This window comes from Trichechus manatus, unplaced genomic scaffold, assembly GCF_000243295.1.
Source record: "Trichechus manatus latirostris isolate Lorelei unplaced genomic scaffold, TriManLat1.0 scaffold00029, whole genome shotgun sequence".
NCBI lineage: Eukaryota > Metazoa > Chordata > Mammalia > Sirenia > Trichechidae > Trichechus > Trichechus manatus.
Genome location: NW_004443965.1, coordinates 1,662,939 through 1,687,579, shown reverse-complemented (window position 1 = coordinate 1,687,579; position 24,641 = coordinate 1,662,939). Strand labels below are relative to the sequence as shown.

General features: G+C 41.8%; 1 protein-coding gene across 1 annotated transcript in view; it reads left to right on the top strand.

Annotated features, from left to right (window-relative positions):
* Positions 1-24,641, top strand: part of RASGRF2 (Ras protein specific guanine nucleotide releasing factor 2) — a 281,781-nt gene that overhangs the window by 195,979 nt on the left and 61,161 nt on the right. The gene's annotated exons all lie outside the window — the stretch shown is intronic.

Below are 24,641 nucleotides of genomic sequence, written 5' to 3'. Positions count from 1 at the left end.
ACATATATAACCTGTAACACATATGTTTTGGTAGTCATAATAAATGCCTCTGTTACTGGCTTATGTATGTACTGTACTGTACTTTCTATCATTCTTTTAATGTGAACTTTCCTTACTTACAAATAAAAAGTTTACCGTATTAACAGTGTGTGATTCAGCTCATAGCTAGCAGCATCCAATCTGGCGTATCACATGTCTCTTGAGTGTAGTAGCATTATCTCTCTGTTTAATTTTCTTTCTAAAATATTACCGTGAAGTACATACATCATGGCTCCCAAATGCTACAAAATCAGTGGTAGTGATAGCAGCAGCAAGAGGCAAAGGAGAAGTATCAATTTGCAAGTGAAACAAAAGGTTGTTAAACAATATGAGGGTGGAAAATCAGTGAATGCCATTACTTGCAATTTAGGCATGTTTGCACAACATCCAAATCATATAACGTCCTATCTCACAGAATATATCATGGATGTTAAGGGACGCATGACTGTACTTCAAAACTTTTTGCACTAAGACTTTGAAACTGGGTCAACTACACCTTTGTGGGCTCTGTTGTTCTATCGTTGGGTTATATCTAAATGAAAGCATCTAAAGATACTTCCTTTTTGCATTATCTCTTTTCTCAGCCACTCTTGAAGAAACACAGACTTTTTTCTTCTACTGAGAGGTATCCTGTTTGGGGACAAGCATATTTTCTGTTTTTTTCCAAAATATACAAAAACCATTTTTTCATTATTCCATCAAAGACAGCTAATGGAGCATGGGGTGTATCTAATTTATATTTTTATATAAAATATTATTATCACTGTTATCAGAGTAGCAGGGGTAGGGGTCTGGGGACCATGCTTTCAGGGGACATCTAGGTCAATTGGCATAACAAAGCTTATTCAGAAAATGTTCTGCATCCTAGTTTGGTGAGTGGCGTCTGGGGTCTTAAAAGCTTGCAAGCGGCCGTCTAAGATACATCAGTTGGTCTCAACCACCTGGAGTAAAGGAGAATGAAGAACACCAAAGACACAAGGAAAGTATTAGCCCAAGAGACAGAAAGGGTCACATAAACCAGAGACTTCATCAGCCTGAGACCAGAAGAACTAGATGGTGCTTGGCTACCACCAATGACCGCTCTGACATGGAACACAACAGAGAGTCCCTGATGGAGCAGGAAAAAGGTGGGGTGCAGAACTTAAATTCTAGTAAGAAGACCAGACTTAATAGTCTGACTGAGATTGGAGGAACCCTGGAAAGCATGGCCCCTGGATTCTCTATCAGCCCAGAACTAAAACAATTTCCAAGGCCAGCTATTCAGACAGGGATTGGACTGGACTGTAGGACATAAAGTGATACTCGTAGGAGTGTGCCTCTTAGCTCAAGTAGATACAAGAGACTAGGTGGGCAGCTTCTGTCCGGAGGTGAGATGGGAAGGCAGAGAGGGTTAGGAGCTGGTTGAATGGACATGGGGAATTGGGTGGAAAGGAGAAGTGTGCTGTTGCAGTGTGGGGAGAGCAGTTAGGGTCACATAACAATATATGTATAAATTTTAGTATGGGAGACTAACTTGAAATGTAAACTTCATTTAAACTACAACAATAAAAAAATTATTATCACTGTTATCAATGAAAAATAAAGAGCTTTGGCAAACCAAATATAAGTTAACAATGATTCTGAGTTTTTAAACACACACACACACATGCGCTTGCATATTGCCTGGAATTAAAATTTTAGAACCTAAAGGTCACATCTTTAGCTGGTGTTAGTGCAGTCCTGAGCCTGCAAAGCAGCTATGAATGCTCATGTCGCATGATCATTGTATTCTGTCCCTGGAGTGACCCATTGCAGGCTAGATCACAAACAGTGTCTACTCTCTTGCTCCAATATGTCTTATACGCAGACCCAAATCCTTGTTCCAGCTGGCCTGGGCACCCTCTTTCCTCACCATGCATGTACTGCCAAGTTCTCTTTCTTTGGGCTGCCCTTCCCTGGGCTCTACACAGACCAGTCTCCTCTGTTACTGTCTCTCCTTGGCAAAGGGACAAAGCAGTTGATTGTGCCTGTTTAACTTCATTGATTCACTCACATTGCTTCATTGCTGCTTGACTGCATTACAGCCTCATCCATTTTGGGACCAGGCAGGGAATGGGGAGCTGATTCCATGTTTAAAGGGGGTAGCCACTGCTAGCTCCGCTAATTTTTGCCATTAGGGAATGCAGACTGGTGTTGTCAGATCTTCTGCATTCTTTCTTCCTTCGTTTTCTTTTTTTTTTAAAGAAAAGCCAGAAATCTGGATATTTATGTGAAATCTCTTATTTTTAAATGTTGGAACTAAATTCATACTCTTTAAAAACACCGTCCAGGCCAAACAAAATACTTTTGTGGGCCACATTTGTCCATGAGCCACCACTGTGTGACCTCAGATTTTATTATGATTACTTGCAGCTGGAGTTAGGTTGATACAGATACGATTTCCTAAGACAGCCCAAAGTATTAGCAATGGACTCCTGAATCTCCTCAGTGCTCCCCAACACCTAACCACCATGACCATTTTCTACTCCCACCATTTTCTATGTCTTTGGCTGGCCTGTTTTACAGAAATTTTATCTCGCCTCACCCACTGTAGCTGGACCACTTTTGCTTTCAGAGGGTAATCTTATTTCAAAGATCTGGGGGATGACTGGTTGTCACCTCTTCACCATGGAAGGGACAGCAGGGGCCATTTTCTTCCTGTCGTTAGCAAGCCTGAGACCCAGAAATGTGAAGGACCTTGCCCAGGTTCCTACAGTCATTGAGAACTAAACTCACATCTGTCTACTACATAATTACTGCCTTTCTTTGCCCTGATTTGCCTCTAATCCCATATATATTTCAAAATGAGCAAGTTTTGGGGAAATTTAAATTAACTAGTTTTGTTACTGACTCTTGCTCCTGTCTTCCTCTGCAATGCACCCATATCTTTCCACCTTCTTCCCACCTTTATATCCACGTGACATTCACCCAAGTGACAGATACTGCAGCTTGGAAATTCCAGAGAGATGAGCCTGGGTGAAATTAGTAATCTGTGGGTGGTTTCTTACTTGGCCAACAGTTGGCATTGAGAGATTTGTAATTTCTTTCATAGACATGTAGAAACCAGGGCCTTAGTGCAATGATATAATCTGGTTAGAGAAAGCATTTATTTTAGTGTTGAGAATTGGAGTAAATTTGCAGTAAGATATTAAATTGATGTCACATATGTACCCTGCTGTTTATTGTCTCTTTCAGGATTTGTGAGAACACTCAGCACTGTTTAAATAACTTATCTACGTAGATAAACTTATAAGAAAGGAACAGGGTATGGACTGATTGTTCAAATGTCTATTACAAGCTAAAATTGTAACTTCAGGCAGGAATCACACATTGATTTTCTGTTTCAAAACCAGAAGCTTAATAACATGTAGATGTTTTACTACAGTGATTCTCTGAAATGTCAGTGAGGTGGAATAAGAACAACCAGGGTAGTTTCTTCAAAATAAATCTACCCCTCTGGGGATGCTGAGTAATCTTCCAGAAGGCAGCCCTCCTGATTTTAGAATCAGCAGGGGAGAGAGAGAGGTTGATTATTGATGGAAATGCTCTGCACACGTGAATGGTCTAAAAACAAAAATAAGGTTAAGGCTCACTGCTCTGCTATCTGCCAACCCTGAAAAGACTATACTCACCTTCCCAATCCAGTTCTCTATTTCCTGGTTGTTTTTGTTAACTGCTGTCAAGTCGGCCCCCAGCTCATGGTAACTCCATGTACAATGGAATGAAATGCTGCCAGATCCTGCACCATCCCCATGATCATCTGGGGAATCAGACCATAGAGTTTTCCTAGGCTGATTTTCAGAAGTAGATCACCAGGACTTTCTTCCTAGTCCATCTTAGTCTGTAAGCGCTACTGAAACCTGGTCAGCCTCAAAGCAACACATAAGCCTCTGCGGACAAATGAGTGGTGGCTGTACATGAGATGCGTTAACTCAGAATCCAACCCAGGTCTCCCTCGTGTAAGGGGAGAATTCTACCACTGAACCACCACTGCCCTTGTTTGGTCACGGCATAGTGGGAACAGGCTGCCTGTCTAACCGGTTTTAGCGTTCAGAGGGCTAAGGTCAAAATGTTGGCTGCAGGTACTGTCTCTTGTATGGGACCCTCAGCAACTTTTCATTTTCTTTGCAACCCACCCTTATTCATCTCCCCTTTCATTGTAGTTTGCTCTCTTTTTTGCCTTGGTATGTTCTTACCATTTGGAATTCTATCTGCACCTGTTTCATAGAGGTATATCTTGTCAGGACTGGCTATATAACTTGTGGGTCCTGGTGAAAAATAACTGTGGGGCCCTTGTTCAAAAATTATTAAGAATTTCAAGATAGCTATAGCACAGCATTAAACCAGGCCTGGGGCCCTTCTAAGCACGGGTCGCTGTGTGACTGCACAGGTGGAATGCCCGGGAAGCTGGCCCTGCCCCCTGCATTCTCATCAGGAATCAGGCAGTTTCCTAATGTTTCCTTCTGGGTCCTGCAGTAATTTGCTCTCAGGATGTGCCCTTCAGTGTGTCTCTAGGATTGTCTCCTGGTTCTGTAGAATTTTTTTCATGGTGAAAAATATGCTAATAGAAGACAAGCCCCTTGTTTTCAGGATGAAAAATCTTAGACTGGGAGAAATCAATTAGAAAGAGAAAAGGTACTTAAACCCAGGACTCCTGCTTCTCTGATGAGAATAACCCATTGCCATTGAATCTATTCCAATTCATAATGACCCTATAGTACTGAGTAGAACTGCCCCATGGAGTTCCTGAGGAGCAGCTGGTGGATTCGAACTGCCGACGTTTTGGCTAGCAGCCAAGCGTTAACCACTACACCACCAGGGCTCCAAAATGACGTGCTAACAATTTGCTAGTGTCTGGAATATAAACCTGTTGCCATCGAGTCAGTTCCAACTCATGGAAACCCCATGTGTTTTAGAACAGAACTGTGCTTTATTGTGTTTTTAATGACTGTGATCTTTTAGAAGCACATTGCTGGGACTTTCTTCTGAGGCGCATCTGGGTGGATTCGAACCACCAACCTTTCCGTTAGTAGGCGAGCTTATAAACATTTTTTGCTACACAGGGACTCCTGTCCAAAGCCAAACCCATTGCTCTTGAGTTGGTTCCGACACAGTGATCCTATAGGACAGAGTAGAACTGCCCCATAGGGTTTCCCAGGCTATAGTCTTTACAGAAGCAGACTGCCACATCTTTCTCTGGTTCAAACAACCGACTTTTAGGTTAGCAGCCAAGCTCTTTAGCCACTTTGCCACCAGGGCTCCTGACCTAAAAATTTTTTTAAATTAACATACCATAAAATATTTGCATCACTGAATCAAGGCCGAATATAATCTCTGATGAGTTGGAAAGGCTCTCACTATCTAATGATGACTCAGAGTATTTGTAAAACAAAAATCATCATTGTGTAAGACTAAGAAACATCTGGTTTCCTTGACTTTTTGGTTGTTGGAACTTTTGTAATTCATGCAGTAAGGAAAGTAAACAACACGGGGAGTCTCAGCCCTACAAAAAGCTGAAAAATCACTTTTCTCGAAAGTTAGCCTCAACAATATGTAAAGAAAAGTGAAATTCCTCGGTGAATTTTCTAGTGGGAGAAATAGTCAATGCCAATGTTATGATTATGTAACATTGCATGAGCCCTATACATTAAAAAGGATATGATTTGTATTATATGATTCCATTCATATGAAATATCCAAAATCGGGAAACCTATAGAGGCAGAGGAAACCCTGGTGGCATAGTGGTTAAGAGTGACTTCATTACCGAGCTAAAAGGGTGTCCAGGGGCCATACTCTCAGTGTTTCTTCAGTCTCTGTCAGGTCAGTAAGTCTGGTCTTTTTTGGGGGCATGAACATTTTTGTTGAGTGGTGTGGTAGTTGTAAAAATATCCCCACAAATCTTTTGATACTCCTCCTTTGAAGAAGTGGAGCTTAATTTCCTTTCCTGTGAGTATGGGCTGGATTTAGTTACTTGCTTGCTTCAAAGGAATAAAAATGAAGCAGAAGTGATAGTGTGTGACTTTGGAGCTGAGGTCATCAGAAGACACAGTGGCTTCCATCTTGGTCAATCTCTCCTTTGGATCACTTGCTCTGGGGGAATCCAGCTGCCATGTCACATGGTGATTAACTGAGGCAAGCAAAGAACTGGGAATGAGGCCATCCACAACAGCCATGTGAGTGAGATTGAAGTGGATCCTCAGCCGCAGTCAAGCCTTCAAATGACTGCAGCCTCATGAGAAAGCTTGAGCCGTAACCACCCAGTTAAGCTGCTTCCAAATGCCTGCCTTACAGGAGCTGTGAGATGATAAATGTTTGTTGTTTTAAACCTGTAGGTTTTAGGGTAATATGTTATGCAGCCATAGATAACTAATATAGGTAATATCATGGTGACCAGTGAACCTTGGTCAAATTTATCATAATCAAATTGAGTTTAAGGAGTATGTTTTCATTTTGGGAAGAGAAGTATGTGTGGGCTGCCCCCATGGAACAGAGCACCCTGGACTTATTCCCTACCCAATATTTTGAAATAGAGGGAGTATATCTGAAATTACCACCTAGCTTAAATCTTCCTTATATTTCAAAGTCTGTGAACAGGCTTTCTCTTCTCTCTTCACCTGTAGTGCTCTGAATTGAATAGACTGGATTTCCTGCTGTTTGAGAGCTGAGAGCAGTTTGATTTTAACAAAACTGTTGCTTAGCAATAGGAAGGAACTAATGGCTCTGCTCTCTTCTGCAAACTGAGAGGAGCCTCTCTGTGTAGCTATTGTCTGCCTGTAATGCTGAATTTAAAATTGTAATTACCATTTTAAGATCAAATTGAAGCTGGTCTGTGTGACACATTACAGTTCCCCTAACATCTGGGCTACCCAGGGGGCTGGACTGGCTCCGTTTGAGGCTTCCTTGCAGAAAAGCAGGTCTCTTGGAATTATGCAGCATTTAGAAGTCTAAGGTGCAGCTAGAAAGAAACTAGTAAATTCCTCCTTGGTAGGAAAACAGGTGGTTCGTATTCACCATATACTGACTTTGTGATTCTGAGACTGAAAATTTAGCCTTCCAGTGTAACTAGAAACTGGGCCAGCAGATAAGGGGCTACAAAGTAGTGGGGATTCCAAAGAAATGTTGGGGAGTGGGTGAGTGGGAAGTTTGGCTCCCATTGACCTTGCTGCCCTGCTCTGTCGGAACCAGTTGCCATCAAGTCAATCATGACTCAGGGCAACCCCATGTGTGTCAGAGTAGAACTGTGCTTCACAGGTTTTCAATGGCTGATTTTTTGGAAGTAGATCACCAGGGCTTTCTCCCAAGGCACCTCTGGATGGACTCAAACCACCAACCTTATGATTAGCAGCCGAGTACATTAACTGTTTGCACCACCCAGGGACTTCCTCTGTTGGGAAGGCGCCCAGAGATGTCAGCTACTTAGAATTTGTTAAACACGAGGCCTAAATTCCGTTGTTCATGAGCAAGGTTGGTCTTTAGATTCAGATATCTCTGCCCCAATTAAAAATAATTTTTCTTTCCCACTGTGGGCTAAATGATGCACAAGTCTATTTGATTGTATTTAATCTTCAAAGAGTTATATAGGTCTTCCTGTGATGACCCAGCGCCATACCAGATACTGTGGAAAGAGAAAAATGAAATATGAGGCATTGTCTCCAAGAGCTAAGAGCTGACAGTGGAATTGAAGAGATAAGATGAACAGGCTTAAAGTTAATATCAAATGATCAAGATGTAAACTCCAATGTGCTGTTAGTCGTCAGTATAATTACCGGCCATGTTGTTCAACTCTGGACTTGAAAACCAAGAGAAAATGTCACATTAGCAAAATAACAAGGTTTCAGTGCATGACCCTGGAAGAAAAGGTTAATATAATTTGAAAGTATTTCATACACTTTTCCAATGGTCAGCTTTCTCTGGGCAGCAGCTTTGTTTTTTTGAGGCCTTTTCTCTCTGGATCTATCAGTTTTTCTTTATGGTGCACACTTGCTGATTTATTTAATAGCCATAGGAATTTAGCTGGTATCAGATTAAGTAGAGGCAGCCTCTGTCATATGGGACTAAATTAATATTGCCAAGATTTCTACACGTTCATCATAATGAGAAGTGATGAAAGATTTACATGGAGCAAATTATATTTCATTGGTTTCAAAATCAGGAGCCATAAGCTTACAGAAAGCCCAAAATAGACAAGTTGAAATAGAGTAAAATAACAGTATTGTGATGTGTTTTTTATAAATGTAACAAATACCCTTCAGGGCCAAACATCTCCTCTCTCAGATATTAATTGAATCATCAGGTGTAAAGGCACTGAGGTGGATGTCTCATTTTGAGTAGCATTAAAATGGCAACAGCACAGATGCCACCTGCCTGTAATCCTCCTCCTCCTTCCAGATTTTCTTTTGTGCTTGCATCTAATTTTCAAGATCCTGTACACAATTCAGAATTAATTAAAAACAGTAGAGCATCTTAGTCAGAATGAAGAAACTTCATCTGCCAGAGAACGTTATGTTGCCAGAAATTCCCCTGCCAAAGTCAGTTCTTTTGGATCCTGTGGATTGTGTATAAAACAAGCCGCAGGTCCCTTTAGGCAGCCGCCCAAATGCAATCAGTTTTAGCAAAGGCTAGAGCCTCCTGCCTCCATCCTAGTCACCTTCTTCACTGCGTATTAAAGATTTGTAAGTGATATCCTCTTTCCTTTTTTCCTGTACTGTTGTTGTTGGGTGCCGTCGAGTCGATTCTAACTATAAGGTTTTCTAGGCTGCAATCTTTATGGAAGCAGTTCACCAGGTCTTTCTCCTGCAGAGCCACTGGGTGGGATCGAACCGCCGGCCTTTGGGTTAGCAACCAAACACTTAACCATTTGCACCGCTAGGACTCTCTTTTCATTACTAGCATTATGGATTTATGAAGACCTAATTCTGTGCCTTATGTTTGTATAACAAAAACTGAAACCAAACCTGTTGCCGTCGAGTCGATTCCAACTCATAGCGACCCTATAGGATAGAGCAGAACTGCCCCATAGGGTTTCCAAGGCTGTAAATATTCACAGAGCATATTGCCACATCTTTCTCCCCAAAAGTGGGTTAGAACCGCTGATGTTTCGGTTAGCAGTCAAGCGCTTAACCACTGCACCACGAGGACTCCTTTATGTTTGTATACTGCCTTACAATTTTCAAAGCCCTTTAATAAATAATGACATATGTGTCCATCATAACAAGCCTGGGAAGTGGACAGGGCAGATATTATTTTCCTTTTCTGACGTACAAGGAAACAGGCTCAGCGAGGCAAAGGGACTTAGCCAAGGGCAGTTATAAGTAGCAAAAATAGGACCTGAGTCCAGGTCTCTGGACTCCTACAATAGTGCTCTTTCTATTAAATAAGGTTACCTTGGTTAAGTAGTATATGAGAGCCTTATACTACTGATATTTGAAGGGCCAGCTGAACATTTAATAAATAAATAATAAAATCATAACCAGTGATTTTAATTACTGACCATTTTCAAGTATATATCCTGACTTCCTTTCCTCTCAGATTCAGTACATAGGGAATTTTCCAGGACGGCCTTTTGTTCCAGGTTTCCTTTGTGTGTTTCATAGTTTGAGTTTAATTTCCCACTAGGGCTCAGGGTTTCGCATCAAAACATTCCCGAGGAGGATATAGGCAGTGTCTTAGTTATCTAGTGCTGCTTTAATGGAAATACCACAAATGGGTGGCTTTAACAAACAGAAATTTATTTTCTCGAAGTTTAGGAGACTAGAAGTCTGAATTCAGTGCTGGCTCTAGGGGAAGGCTTTCTCCTTCTGTTGGCTCTGGAGGGAGGTCCTTGTGTCTTCTGAGCTTCTGCTCCTGGGCGATCTTCATGTGGCTTGGCATCTCCTCCCATCTCTGCTTCTAGCTTGCTTATTTAATCTCTTTATAGCTCAAAAGAGATTTGCTCAAGATACACCCTACACTAATCCTGCCTCATTAACATAACAAACACAACCCATTCTCAAATGGGATTATAACCGAAGGCATAAAACCAAAATAACCAAACCTGTTGTCATCGAGTGGATTCCGACTCATAGTGATCCTATAGAACAGCGTAGAACTGCCCCGTAGAGTTTCCAAGGAGCACCTGGTGGATTCAAGCTACCAACCTTTTGTTTAGCAGCCATAGCCCTTAACCACTACGCCACCAGGGTTTCCTAACCACAGGCATAGAGGTTAAGATTTACAACACATATCTTGGGGGACACAATTCAATCCTTAACACTCAAATACTGATTGATACAAATAGGAGATGTCTTTAAGGATTTTGAACATATTTCTTTGTTCTCATAAACATTTCTTCAGGTAAACAGGTAACAGAGCATCATGGCAAGTAGAAGAGACCTCTGAACTCACCAACCAGATTTTATTTATTTATTGGTCTTTTTAAAAATCCACTCAGCATTAGTTTCATTGGGACACATACTGTGCATTGAACAACCTTTGAGGGTAGGACCTAGAGAAGACCCTTTTTTAAAAATACAGCTTTATTGAGATATAACTCACACAATACTCACTTCCCCCGTTTAAAGTGTACAGTTCGGTGGTTTTAGCATTGCCCTGTCATCTTTAGTGGACTTCCGGTCTTGATTTTTTGGAAATAACTCATGCTGTCTACTGTGGAAAACAATTCACTCAGGATTTGGGACAGACTCAGAGTGTCTGGCCTTGATCCAGCCACTTTGTGGTGGGTAGAGCATCCTGATTTCAAAAAGAACTTCCCTTGCCCTCAGAGGCTTATAAGGTTGTCCTGAGGATTTGAGCTCCTATTCTTATTATGTTGAAGGTGGGAAAGAGGCCATGTTCCTCTTCCTGAGGACACTGCCTGTGGGGAAGTGTCTGATGCTTATCGCTGTCCAGTGATCTGGCAGTAGGGAAGGAAGCTCTTCAGGGATCAGGGGCCAGAAGACCTTAGGAAGGATGGGTCCTGGTGAGGCAGTTAAGAATGATGCTCCAAGGAGACAGGATTGAAGAATAATCAAGAGAGTGGATTTTGGTGTCAAATAAGCCTGGGTCTGAGTTCTGCCACTTACCTAGCTGTGTGACATACGGCAGCCTCCCCAAGTCTCAGTTTCCTCATCTTTAAAGTGAGGATAATGATTGTACCTACCTTACAGAGTTGTTGTGAGGATTAAATGATATGAAATGATATGATATATGTACAGTTCTTAGCTTAGCACTTAGAGTCTACCAAGTGTTCCATGAATATTTCCTACTATTGTTAGCTGTTTCCTTCACTTCATTTATAATATAAGCTTCCTGGAAACAGGGACCTTTGTGTTCACCATTGGCTCTCCAACCCCTGCCCAGTCAGTCATGCCCAGACCGGACCAGAGTGTTGAATTTAGTTGAATTGCATGCATTCCCCTGTCATACATTTGTTCCCTTTCTACCTCTTCTTACCTCATTTATACGCATGCATCTGTGTACATGCATACACACACATGCACATGTGCGCATACTATTCCCCTACACTACCATGATGTTATTTCACGATATCTACTGACTGTTGCATGGGAATGAATTGTGAAATAAAAGGAAAAATTACTGTTTATCATCCCCTGGTAATCTGATGAAAGGAGGGTAATTTATGGGCACAATCAGAAGACCTAGAAATAACTCCGTTGAATTAATCTATGATATGTAACAGTATTCACTATAGCAAACTCTTGTGTGAAATGAAAGGCAGTTGGAGAGAAAAAAAGGTGAGAGGCTTGCCAGTATGTTTTTACAGTAGGAATGGTAGGAAGGCACCTTGGAAGAAAGGCTTGGCAATCTGCTTCCAAAAGTTCACAGCCTTGAAAATCCTATGCAGCACAGCTCTACTCTGCAACACATGGGAACACCATGAGTCGAAATCAACTCAATGGCAACTAATTTTTTTTTTGCAAGTTTTTTATGGTAGGCAATACTTAGGACCTGCATAGGAACTGTTTGTGAAGGGGAAAGAGTCTGAGAAATGTTAGTGTAAACATTTTTGCTGGGCCATATATAGAACATTGTGAAACAGAGAGAAGTGACAAAGATAATTCCGAAATTGTGAGTCCAAGGTCTGAAAGACTAAGTAGATAATACGATAATGATCTCAGTTGACAATTAGGTAAGTGTTAGGTGTCATCAGGAAATCTTAAGTTTGAAGAATCAAAGAGAAAAGGACTAGATGCACTTCCAAGATGAGCTTGTCCAGCCCTCTCCCCTCTGGAAAGGCATCCCCTGAGCTTGTTTTCTGACATCTGAAGTTATTTAGGAAAGGGCTTGAGGCTGGCTGCACTGTGAGTCAGAAGACATTGCTTTGGAGGTATTTCATCAGGCTCAGTAGATACAGATGAAACATTCCATAAAATCCAATACCCATCCAAGAAAGTAGGAATAGAAGGGAAATGCTTAAATCTGATATCTACAAAAATCCTATAGCTAGGAGTCCCTGAGTAGTTAGTGCAAACGATTAACCCACTTGGCTGCTAACTGAACAGTTGGCGGTTCGAGTCCACCTATAGCACCTTGAAAGAAAGGCCTGGCTATCTATTTCTGAAAAATCAGCCATTGAAAACCCTATGGAGAATAGTTCTGCTCTGACAATCCGGATCACCATGAGTCAGAATTAACTGGGCAGCAACTGGACTGGACTGGTGCTGGGAGTGGGCACAGGGATTGACTTCAAATAGATAGTAGAGATATTTTGGGGGTAATTGAAATGTTTTATAACTCCACAACTCTATAAATTTACTTAACATCAGTCAGTTGTACACTTAAAGTGGCTGAAATTCGCGGCCTGTAAATTATATTTCAATACAGCTCTTAAAAATAGTAATGTTCTCATTTACTTTTGTTTCTGTTTTACTGGCTTAGTCATTTTAATTTCATATTATTACCTTCATCTTCAATGAAAATCTTATTTTGTTAGTGTCTTAGGCTGGGTTCTCTAAAGAAGCATAAATATATATATATAAAGAGATTTATATCAAGGAAATGGCTCATGCGATTGTAGAGGCTAGAACGTCCCAAGTCTGTGCATCAGGATAGAGGCTTCTCTCGATTCATGTAGCTGCGGGGGCTGGCAAACCCAAGATTGGCAGGTCAGAGAGCAGGGGTGTTGCTCATAGGCTGTGAAGATAGGAAAGACTGCAAGGCTTCTCCTGATTCATGTAGCTGCAGAGGTTGGTGAACCCAAGATCGGCAGGTCGGAGAACAGGGTTCTGCTCACAGGCTGTGAGATCAGCAAGATAAGCTGACAGCTCAACTCCCAAGAACTGGAGGTCAGATGAAAAGGAGGCAGCCACAGGATCCAGAGCAAGCAAAAAGCCAGAACGTCTGCTTATATTTGGATGCAGGCCACACCCCCAAGGAAACTCCCTTCCAACTGATTGGCTACTCACAGTATATTCAATCATGGGAGTGATCACATACAAACACTGAGAATCATGGCCCAGCCAAGTTGACACACAATCTTAACCATCGCAGTTAGTAACTTTAGTATTCAAGCTAAGAGTAATGCTTAGAGATAGAATTTTTATAAGTGCACTGGAACTTTAAACTCTTCCCTCTAGATATGAGTTAGGTGAGTTCCTTCTTGAATCTTCTCCCAGGGATCTTATTATGAGGAAAAACCTAGTTAGAACTCTGAAGAAAGCTTTACAGCAACATCATCGCAGCAGTGTCTGGAATCAAATGTCATGGATTATAGCTTTGGAGGTTGTTATGGATTGAATTGTGTCCCCCAAAAATGTGTGTCAACTTGGCTAGGCCATGATTCCCAGTATTGTGTGATTGTCCCCCATTTTGTCATCTGATGTATTTTTCCTGTATGTTGTAAATCCTTCCTCTATGATGTTAATCAGACAGGATTAGAGGCAGTTATGTTAATGAGGCAAGACTCAATCTACAAGATTAGGTTGTATTTTAAGTCAATCCCTTTTGAGATGTAAAAAAGAGAAGCAAACAGAGAGACATGGTGACCTCATACCACCAAGAAATAAGAGCCAGGAGAATAGCACATCCTTTGGACCTGGGGTTCCCTGCGCTGAGAATCTCCTAGACCAGGGGACGACTGATGACAAGGACCTTCTCCCAGAGCAGACAAAGGGAGAAAGCTTTCCCCGGGAGCTGGCACCCTGAATTCAGACTTCTAGCCTCCTAGACTGTGAGAGATTAAATTTCTGTTTGCTAAAGCTGTCCACTTGTGGTATGTCTGTTATAGCAGCACTAGATAACTAAGACAGAGGTGGATAATAAAAGAGCTTTTAATTGTATGCATTTTCTTCTTGCCTTCATAAAAGCTCCTAAAATATCTAACCTAGATTGTTGTTTTTGTTGTTAGGTGCCGTCAAGTCAGTTTAAGCTCATAGTGACCCTGTGTACAACAGAACAAAACACTGCCGGGTCCTGTGCCATCTTCACAATTGTTATGCTTGACGCCATTGTTGCAGCCACTGTATCAATCTGTCTCACTCTTTTACGCTGACCCTCAACCTTACCAAGCATGATGTCCTTCTTCAGGGACTCATCCCTCCTGATAACATGTCCAAAGTACGTGAGACAAAGTCTTACCATCTTCCCTTCTGAGGACCATTATGGCTATACTTCTTCCAAGACAGGTTTGTTCGCTCTTCTGGCAGTCCACGGTATATTCAATATTCTTAGCCAACACCACAATTCACAGGCATCACTTCTTCTTCGGTCTTCCTTATTCATTGTCCAGCTTTCGCATGCATATGAGGCGATTGAAAATACCATGGCTTAGATTAGGCACACTTTAGTCCTTAAAGTGACATCTTTGCTTTTTAACACTTTAAAGAGATCTTTTGTAGCAGATTTGCCCAATGCAATACATCGGTTGACTTCTTGACTGCTGAAACCCTGGTGGCGTAGTGTTTAAGTGCTACCGCTGCAAACCAAAAGGTCAGCAGTTCAAATCCACCAGGAGCTCCTTGGAAACTCTATGGGGCAGTTCTACTCTGTCCTATAGGGTTGCTATGAGTTGGAATCAACTCGATGGCAATGGGTTCTTTTTTTGTTTGTTTGTTTCCATGGGCATTGATTGTGGATCCAAGTAAACTGAAATCCTTGACAACTTCTATATTTTCTCTGTTTATTATGATGTTGCTTATTGGTCCAGTTGTGAGGATTTTTGTTTTCTTTATGTTGAGGTGTAATCCATACTGAAGGCTGTGGTCTTTGATCTTCATCAGTAAGTGCTTCAAGTCCTCTTCACTTTCAGCAAGCAAGGTTGTGTCATCTGCATATCACAGGTTGTTAATGAGTCTTCCACCAATCCTGATGCCACATTCTTCTTCATATAGTCCATTTCCTTGGATTATTTGCTCAGCATACAGGTTGAATAAGTATGGTGAAAAAATATAACCCTGACACACACCTTTCCTGATTTTAAACCACACAGTATCCCCTTGTTCTATTTGAATGACTGCCTCTTGCTCTGTGTACAGGTTTTGCATGAGCACAATTAAGTGTTCTGGAATTCCCATTCTTTACAGTGTTATGCATAATTTGTTATAATCCATACAGTTGACTGTCTTTGCATAGTCAATAAAACACAGGCAAACATCTTTCTGGTATTCTCTGCTTTCAGCCAGGATCCATCTGCAATCAGCAATGATATCGGTTGTTCCATGTTCTCTTCTGAATCCAGCTTGAACTTCTGGCAGTTCTGTAGATTAGAGGAGGTTAATTTATCTGATGCTTAAGGAATTGTCCATGTCTTTTGAAGATAATTTTGTGCTAAGAAGAGAGTACTTATGTGTGCCAGTTGTCTGCTGTGATCATTGCTTTCACAGCATATGATCTGAACCTCAGACAGGTCAAGGACTCAATTCAAATTTGTCTTGGCATAATTGCACACTGCATCTCATCAAGGGAGTAAGTTAGTAAAGTGTGGCACCATTGGCATTTCTGGTAGACAGGCAAGCTCTCATGGAACTGAAAAATTCTCTTGCTCTTGACAGAATTGGCCATACTGGGAGAAAGAGGGCCAGGTGTTAGTTGATGTGATGGTCTGCTGATTCGGTTTCATTTGCTTCATCAGAAAGCATTTCCGAGATCTGATCTTGAAGGAAAACAGGCTTTTTTTCTGGGCAGTTGATGGAGACTAAGTTCTAATGAATGACCTCATGGTTAAGGTGCCATTACAGCCTTGCCGTCAGGCTGAGTATAAGAGCCCAGCTCTTGGAATCTTCAGGAGCCAGAGGCAACAATGTAGCCTCTCAGGTGGGTTTGTTATTTACAAGTTTTAGAGTTTTTATAATTTGCTCAACTTACTGAACATTATATGGTTGGAGAGAACTTCTTAGACAAAATATGAATATTGTTTTGTCCCTGCTATAGCCTTTCTCCCACCTCATATGCAAAGATTCCCATTTATGGATTTTAGTGTGTGTGATTCCCTGATGCCTTATTTAAATCTTCTTAATGAAGATGTTACTATAAACATTACTGGCACCAGTGAACTTGTAGCCAATGTCTTAGTTCTGTGTTGTGCATTCCGATATGCATTGTCATCTTCTACTGACATGCTTTTGTTTTGTCCATCAGTCTTTTTCCCTAAATCTGTAGAATTATCCTCTGCAGTGGTTTAGTTCTTGATTGAATGTGAGGCTAGTTTCTTCCAGGCAAACAGACTTTTAATGGGGCTTTTAAAATGCTCACAGGCTATTTTCTTCTAAAGATGGGCTCAAGAGTGCCCGTTTCACCAAGGACTGTCCTCATGGTTGAAACAGAAGCTTCTTTGCAAAGCCTCATTACCTTGGCTAGGATTTCTTTTCCTTTCCTTTTTCTTTTATTCTGAAGGGGGGAAGGGCAATGGTAGAAAGTCAATTGTGAGAAATGAGTATTTGAGTAGAAATTATGCAAGTCTGTTAGAAGGTAACAGAGCACACATGGGGTCACCATGAGTTGGAATTGACTCAGTGGCAATGAGTTTTTTTTGTTTTTTTGTTTTTGGCAAGAAGGTTGGCTTTGGCATAGCAAAATGAAAGAATCCTCTGAGGGTAGTGCCCCTGAGTGTGGAATATGCTGTTTTAGTTGAATGGAAAAACTTGCTCAGGCACTGCCTCCCGCTTCTGCTGGACATCTGACAGGAAAGGCAGCTTCTGGTTTCTGTTTGAAATATTGAGAGTCCTGAGCTGGTTTTTGGACATTTGGAATTGGGCACTTGCTATCTGTCTTCTGTTAAAGTTTGGTTGCTAGGGAGCAAGCCACTCTAGCTGTTTTACTTCAAAAGAGATTTATTATAGGGAATTAGGTACATAGAAGGGGCTGGAGGAATAGGCTTGAGGCTGACCTCTCAGGAATCACTTCTAGAACACCTTGTAGGACTGTCCCACCAGGGAGCTGCTGCCTCTGCTGGACTTGAGTTGGTGGATTGCTGCTAGACTGTTGACCTCAGGAACGCCTCAACTTAGCTGCAGTCAGTGATCAGGAAACAGCAGCTGTCTCCACTGCAGGTACCTCTGTGACCCACACACAGGAACACTGATGTGCCTCTGCAGAAGAGTCCTAGGCCTCTGTGACCATGCTCTCCAGCAGAGATGGCTGCTGCAGCAGGAAAATGTCTTCTATTGCACTTCCACCTTCCACATATTGAGCACTTGCTCTAATTAGTGGAACTTAATTTGCATTTGGTGCCTGGTGACCTAGTGGTTAAGAGCTCAGGCTGCTAACCAAAAGGTCAGCGGTTCGAATCCACCAGCCACTCTTTGGAAAACCTATGGGGCAGTTCTACTCTATCCTATAGGGTCGCTATTTGCATTTGGGAGCAGTGGTGGGTGGTTCAGTGGTAGAATTCCATGTGAGAGGCCTCGGTTCGATTCCTGGCCAGTGCACCTCCTCATCTGTCAGTGGAGGCTTGTGTGTTGCTATGATGCCGAACAGGTTTCAGCAGAACTTCCAAACTAAGAAGCACAGTTACGCTTATGAAAGAAAATGTGCATTTGTAACCTTTTTGAGTCAAATACAGATAGCAATATATTGGAAGAATGTGCAAAAATGAAACAGTAAATTAGCACATAAAGTGCTCTCCCATATTTAAATAAACACTTCTGTTGACCCCCAAATGCACTAATTTAGAATATCATCAAGGAAAGCAATTTTTTTTTTTTTTTTATATTTTATTGTACTTCAGGTGAAGGCTTACATAACAGATAGTTTCTCATGTAACAGTAACACACATGCTGTTTTATGACATTGGTTAACCACCCCACAACATTTTAACCCTCTAAATTCTCAACTTTGTTTTTTTTTTTTTGTGAAAATACACACAGCCAAAGATACGCCATTTCAAAAATTTTTTTTTTACATACACATTTAAGTGACATTGACTACGCTCTTCTAATTGTGCTGTTATTCTCACTTAAGATGAAGGCTTACAGGACAAAATAGTCTCCCATTTAACAGTTACTACAAATGTTGCCCTATGACAATGGTTAACAATCTCACAACACATCAACAATATCCTTACTCTACTTTGTGTTCCCTATCATCAGCTTCCTACTCCCCTTCTGCCTTCTGGGCCTTGTCACTGGACTCCTGTACCTCGTTACTCTCATGGTTTTACTGGGCTGTCCACTCGCAGGCTGATCAGTGAACCTCGAAGGTAACTTTACCACTGAGCTAAAAGGGTGTCTGGGGGCCATACTCTCAGGGTTTCTCCAGCAAGGAAAGCAATTTTTGTGCAATGTGGTCTAGCTACAAAAAACATACAATTAGCAGGTTCTTTTGGGACCTAAGTTTATGTACATGTGAGTATAAATCAAGTCCTGTGCTTAGAATAAGCCGCCCTTTATTTTTATGAGCAAGGGAAATACAGATGTGATGTGTGTCCCAGTGTGAGGTGCTATGCCATCAGGGAGTCAGGCTGACTGCTGGCTGCTCCAGGAGGTATTTGCCCATCCAAGAACCCTTATAAGGTGGGGAAATTAGAACCTAGCTCATACGACCCTTGTATTCATTTCTGTAGTTGATGTGAATGGTACCTGATGACATTGTGCAGTGCAAAAAGTCTGCTACCTCACAAGGTTATTGTGGAGGATAAATAATATATAGAAAGCGCTTAGAACAATGCCTGGCATAGAATAAATACTACATTAAATAATCGCTATTATTATTATATCATTATTGTTTTCTATAAGAGGGCGATAACTCTAACTTATAGGGTTGTTGTGAAGCTTAAATGAGCTCAGTCCCTGGCACAAGTAAGCAATGAATAAGTATTAGCTATAAAATAATAATCATCATAATGTTTTAATTCTTAAAATGATGCTTAGTGGAGTGTTTTTCCCTAATCTTTTTAACCTTGAAGTCTCCTACCTCTGACGAGTAAGATGGCGTTGCTGGTTTAAATTTAAGAGAAGAGCACAAGGTCCATCTTCATTTCTTGAAGGCAGAGCACTTTCTCGGCGAGGTACACCTTGACTCCACAGCTTTAGTGCACTTTCCATCCTTTCGCAGGACCTCGAATCCTTAAGGTCGGCTTACTTTTGGAAAGTTATTTTTCTAACCAGATAACTTCACACCACACTTATTCACTATGGCTATTAAGGTCCCTGCACTTAAAATTGGGACAAGTTCTTATGAGGTTTAGGGATCAGTATAGTTCATTAATTCATCCTGATATTAACCAAATAGTTTGACTTGATTGGGTACAAAATATTTTTATACGAGTATCTGGTAGACTGTTCAATCGTTTCTAGACTGTTGAATCATGTCTTGGGAAGTTGAGTAGAAAATACTTTCAGAATTTGTGGGTTTTTTTTTTTTTTTTTAAAAAAAAAACAATTTCTCTAGTCTAACAAATAATGATAGTTACACAGACTTAGGGAGAGGAGGCCTTGAGGAGCTTCTGGTACAGTTGTATAACGATTAGTAAGGGCTGGCCTGATCAGTAAAGTATGAATTCTGGAGGGGAAGACTGATGAAATTCCTATATAGGAATTCAAGTCCTGTGTAAATGAAGTGAAAGTGCCTGGATATGGCAAGGAGGAACTTTGAGGCTCTCAAACACATTTTAAGAATTGTTTGTAATCTACATTGAAATTTTCAACATTGAATGTTGAGAAGCTGTCTTCCATTTAAATGATACAGATAGACTTTGTCCTGAATACACTGCATAGACATGGGCACGGCCAATCCTCAACCAGGGTGGAGGATGCCCCAACGATGGGGCCCAGTATAACCCCGCCCTCGCATGGAAGGTATTTTCCTGGGGCTGAAGGTTTTACAGCTATGTACAAGCTTCTCTTCCGAGTTCTCAATTGCTAAATTGAAAGTACTTAACAATACCTCAAGTCTTGTGGTTACAGACCCTGGGGAGGAGGGGATGGGAGGAGAAGTGTGGTAAATTCCAAAGTGAGGAGGTTCAGGAAATTCCAAGTTATTCCAATAAATGGAACTAGTCTGTGTTAGTAAAGTTATCCACAAAAGATAGAGTGAATAAAAAGTCATGAATTTTAAAAAAATAAAGCCAATTGAATAGATTGAGTACCTCCTGTGTATAAGGCCCTTTGTCAGGCATCGAAAGGGATGTAAATGTAACCCACACCACTTGTCTGTCCATTTATTATACTGTGGTGGCTTGCATGATGTAGTGATGCTGGAAGCTATGCCACCCATATTTAAATACCAGCAGGGTCACCCATGGTGGACAGGTTTCAGCAGAGCTTCTAGACTAAGACAGACTAGGAAGAAAGGCCTGGCAATCTACTTCTGAAAATTATCCAATAAAAACCCCAAGGATCACAACAAGGTATTGTTTAATATAGTGCTAGAAGATGAGCCCTCTAGATGGGAAAGCATTCAAAATATACAGCAGCCACAACAATGGACTTAGGCATACCAATGATCGTAAAGATGGCACGGGACAGAGTAACATTTCGTTCCATTCTATGTGGGGGTCACCATAAGTTGGAGCTGACTCGATGACAGCTAACAACAATGCAGATATAACCCGTATATACCAGGCCTACAGCCTAGGACCTCACATCAAGGCCTGATTTTTTTCTGATACTTGAATTACAATAGTTTAGGAATTTTAGAAAAAATTCCCACATCTAGTATGGCTCATTATTGTAAATTCCATCTTTCAAAGAATTCTTGGAGAATATTTCCAAGAATCCCCAGTGCTGTTTTCACCTGTCGTTGCTTGCCTGCTGGTGCTCCTCTAGGCCAGATGTCCTAACTACATCGACAGCCCCACTCACTCATCCTAGATGCCTCTGCTGCTGATGCTGATGCTGAAGCCTCAGCCAATCTACAGAGATGCTCCTGTGAAGCCCATCACTGGGGCTGGCTCTCTGCTAACTTGCCCAGGTTGCAAACCCTCCTGAGTCCCAGTATACTTTCAGGGCACCAGTCCAGATTCCCCTTCCCTTGTGGTGACTTGACTTTCAGGGGCCCCCATCATCTAGCATCACATGCACCCATCTGATATATCTCACTGTCTTTGAACTTCAAAGAAAAGAGATGGGGTTGTGGTCTATTTCCACTCAGGGGACCTTATGTAAATTCCTGGATGCAGTCAGTCATGTGGGGGAGGTATTACCCAACTTTACCAAGCAGCACCCAGGACAAAAGTACCAGTAGATTATTGCGGCAAGGGTAACACTTGACGCCTCCTGCCCAAAGCCTTTTCTGGTTACAAATACCCTAAGGATACCTATGGATAAGGAAGAAAGAGGTAATCTGCATTATCACCTGTTGAGGGCGTTTATAAGCAGAAAGAAGGGATCCGTGGAGATTGAGGTGCTAGAGGAAGGGTGGGGGGAGGTAGGAGGCAGGTAATTGATGATGCCAAAGAAGGAGGGTGTCAGAAGCATGGTGGGATACCTGAGCTTTGTTGACAGAGACACTAGGGAAGGGCCCTCAGAGGCATCTGAATGAGACAAGCTCCTCATATTACTAAAAAGGAAATTGAGACTCTGAGAGGGGAAGGGACCTCTCCTAGGCTACTCAGTGAGTTAACCCCATTTAAAAATCCTGGTACATTGTTCTTTCTGTCCCATCTTGCTGCTCTCCTTCAGTGGGAAGGAAGAGACTGAAGATGGAGTTGCAGAGAGATTTTGAGGGAAGAGAGGGTTGAGGTATCTCTTGATGTTTTTCACGAGGAAACTTCAGGCTTCAAGTCATTGGTGACGAGGTCTGCTGAGAGTGAAGGAACGGGATGATCCCAGCAGTAGGGAGTTTGGAGTATTACCACTGGAGTATTACCAGCATGGTGAGTTGTTTTACATTGCCCTCAATGGATAGAGTAATGGATCTAAAGCTGTTGCCATTAGGGACCTGGGTTGTCCAAGCCTTGTCTTCCTAGCAGAAATTCTTCATTAAGTAGTTAGAGAACTGGTTGTCATGCGCTCATGCAGCAGCTATTTATCCAGGGCACATTCTGTGGCATGGGTCCTGGGGGCTAGAGACTCACCAAGGTGTAGGTGTGGTTCCTGCCTCAAAGCAGCTTCAGGTGAGGGGTGGAATGGCATTGCCAGTGAGGACACAAACAACAGGAAATGTAAAACCAAGAGATTCTTTAAATTTAAAGCCATTAGCCAGTCAGCTTTTGTTAAGCTAATTCACTTGAGTAGAAATATGCAGCAAATGGCTCAGAGTCTGTCTGAGAATCCTGGGAGGGACTCTAAACTGCACACTTCAGTACACAACCAATGGAAGTGGTATTCTCCTTACGGTGCTTTCTGTACGTTTCAAAGCAAGACACAGAATTTAAAAATGAAAGGCCGCAAGAGGAGCTGCAAGCATGAATGCTTCCCTTCTGACCCTCAGCCGCTCTGAGGCTGCCTCCAGGGCAGATGAAGAAAAACAGGAGCCTCGCTTGGCAAGTTCAGATGGTGTGATCAAAGACCCGGAGTGTGAGCGACCAAGACTAACTGAATGCTGAAGGAGTCAGGGACTTGGCCTTCAGACAGAGGGGAGCCATTTTCGGGAGAGACCCCCACAGTCGTGCTGCCTGGACTCACTTCAGATACATGGCCTCTGGTCTCAAATGGGCGTTCTACACTATCAGACCATCCTAGTAAAGTCATTTTCCTACTTTCTGAGATGGCCATTTCCCATCTCCTCTGCTCAGATCCCCACACCTCTCTCCACTCTCAGCTGATAACCTTATCTCGGACTTCCAGAAAAAATAGATACAATCAAGAATGACCTTTTCTTGCCTCCGCTAATTTCTCTGGCCTCCTGCACTTGGACTTCATCCTCTGCCTTCTTGCTGTGGCTCTGGAAGACTCATCCCTGCACTGCTCTTGGGTCCCCTCCTCCACTCTGCCCTCCATCCCATCCCCTTCCGCCTCAGGGGCTTTTTCCTGCAGTTAATTCCTTTCTCTTGCAGCTTCAAGTTTTCCTTTCCTTCAGTCATTCCTGTCAGTATGCAGACATGGCCAATAGCACTCCAGTCACCAGCTATTACTCCACTTCTCTGTGTGTTTTCAAAGCAGAATTTCTTGAAAGTGTTATCTATACTTATGTCTCCACTTTGTCACCTCACACTGGTTCAAGTGATTGCCCCCCACAAGTCTCTGTCACCTTTCAGTTCTGGCCTATTCATTTCCTTCTTGCCCAAGACAATTTTGTTGGAAAGTTATTTAATCTTGCTCACTCTGCAACTTCACTTGCCACCCACTCCTCAAATGCCCCCACTCCACTGAAATGGCTTTGGCAAAAGTAACCGTCACTCCATATTAGCAGTATGTTCTTGCTGCAGTTCTACACCAGCACAAAAGCTGGTGACAACAGTCAGAGGAGAGCTGAAAATCACACAACAATAAATGGGAACATGCCACTCCTGGCGAATAAGCACTTACAGCGTGTTTTAGTGGAAAGAGCTTGGATTTTAGAAGCAGTTAATCTGGCCATAAATCCTGAGTCTGCTTTTACCATGTGTGATGTTAAGTGGCTGTTGGACTTCTCTGAGCTTCTGTTTCCTCATCTACAAAAATGAGGAATGTGTGTTATGGGTTTGTGAGAACTAAAAGAAATAATATACGAAAGTTCTCAATAAGTTTTACTTTTCACTCAATATAAAATTATTCCTTTAAGAATCTAAACAGCACACATTTTTTAAAAATCCATGAGAACAATTCAACTACCATTCTTAGTTACTGATTTCCTTGAAAGATGAAAGCAGAGAAAAGGTATTGATTTTACCATTCTTCGTATATTTTCCATCACAAGATGATTGGCCTGCTGAGCTTCTTTTCCTCTATCTTCAAGGATGTATTTTTTCATTGTTACAGTTAATTGCACTTAGAAAAAAATTCAGGTTGACCTGAGTAAGGAGAATTTAAAAACCGAAAGATAGGATACACTTATAAAAAGGTTAAAAAAAAAAAGCTATGCACATCTGTTCATTGTCTCATAGTATCTTGCCAACAGCACCTTTGAGAAACTGCCTCTTTGCATTCTGGACCATGTGCTTTGAGTGGGAGCTTACCCCACCCCCCAGGCACAGTGATGGGTTCACAGAAGGGCACATGATGGAGTTTGATCAGGATTCGTTTGGAGACTTCTGGGGTAGAAACTTTCTCTCCCTTCAGGGGAATCTACCA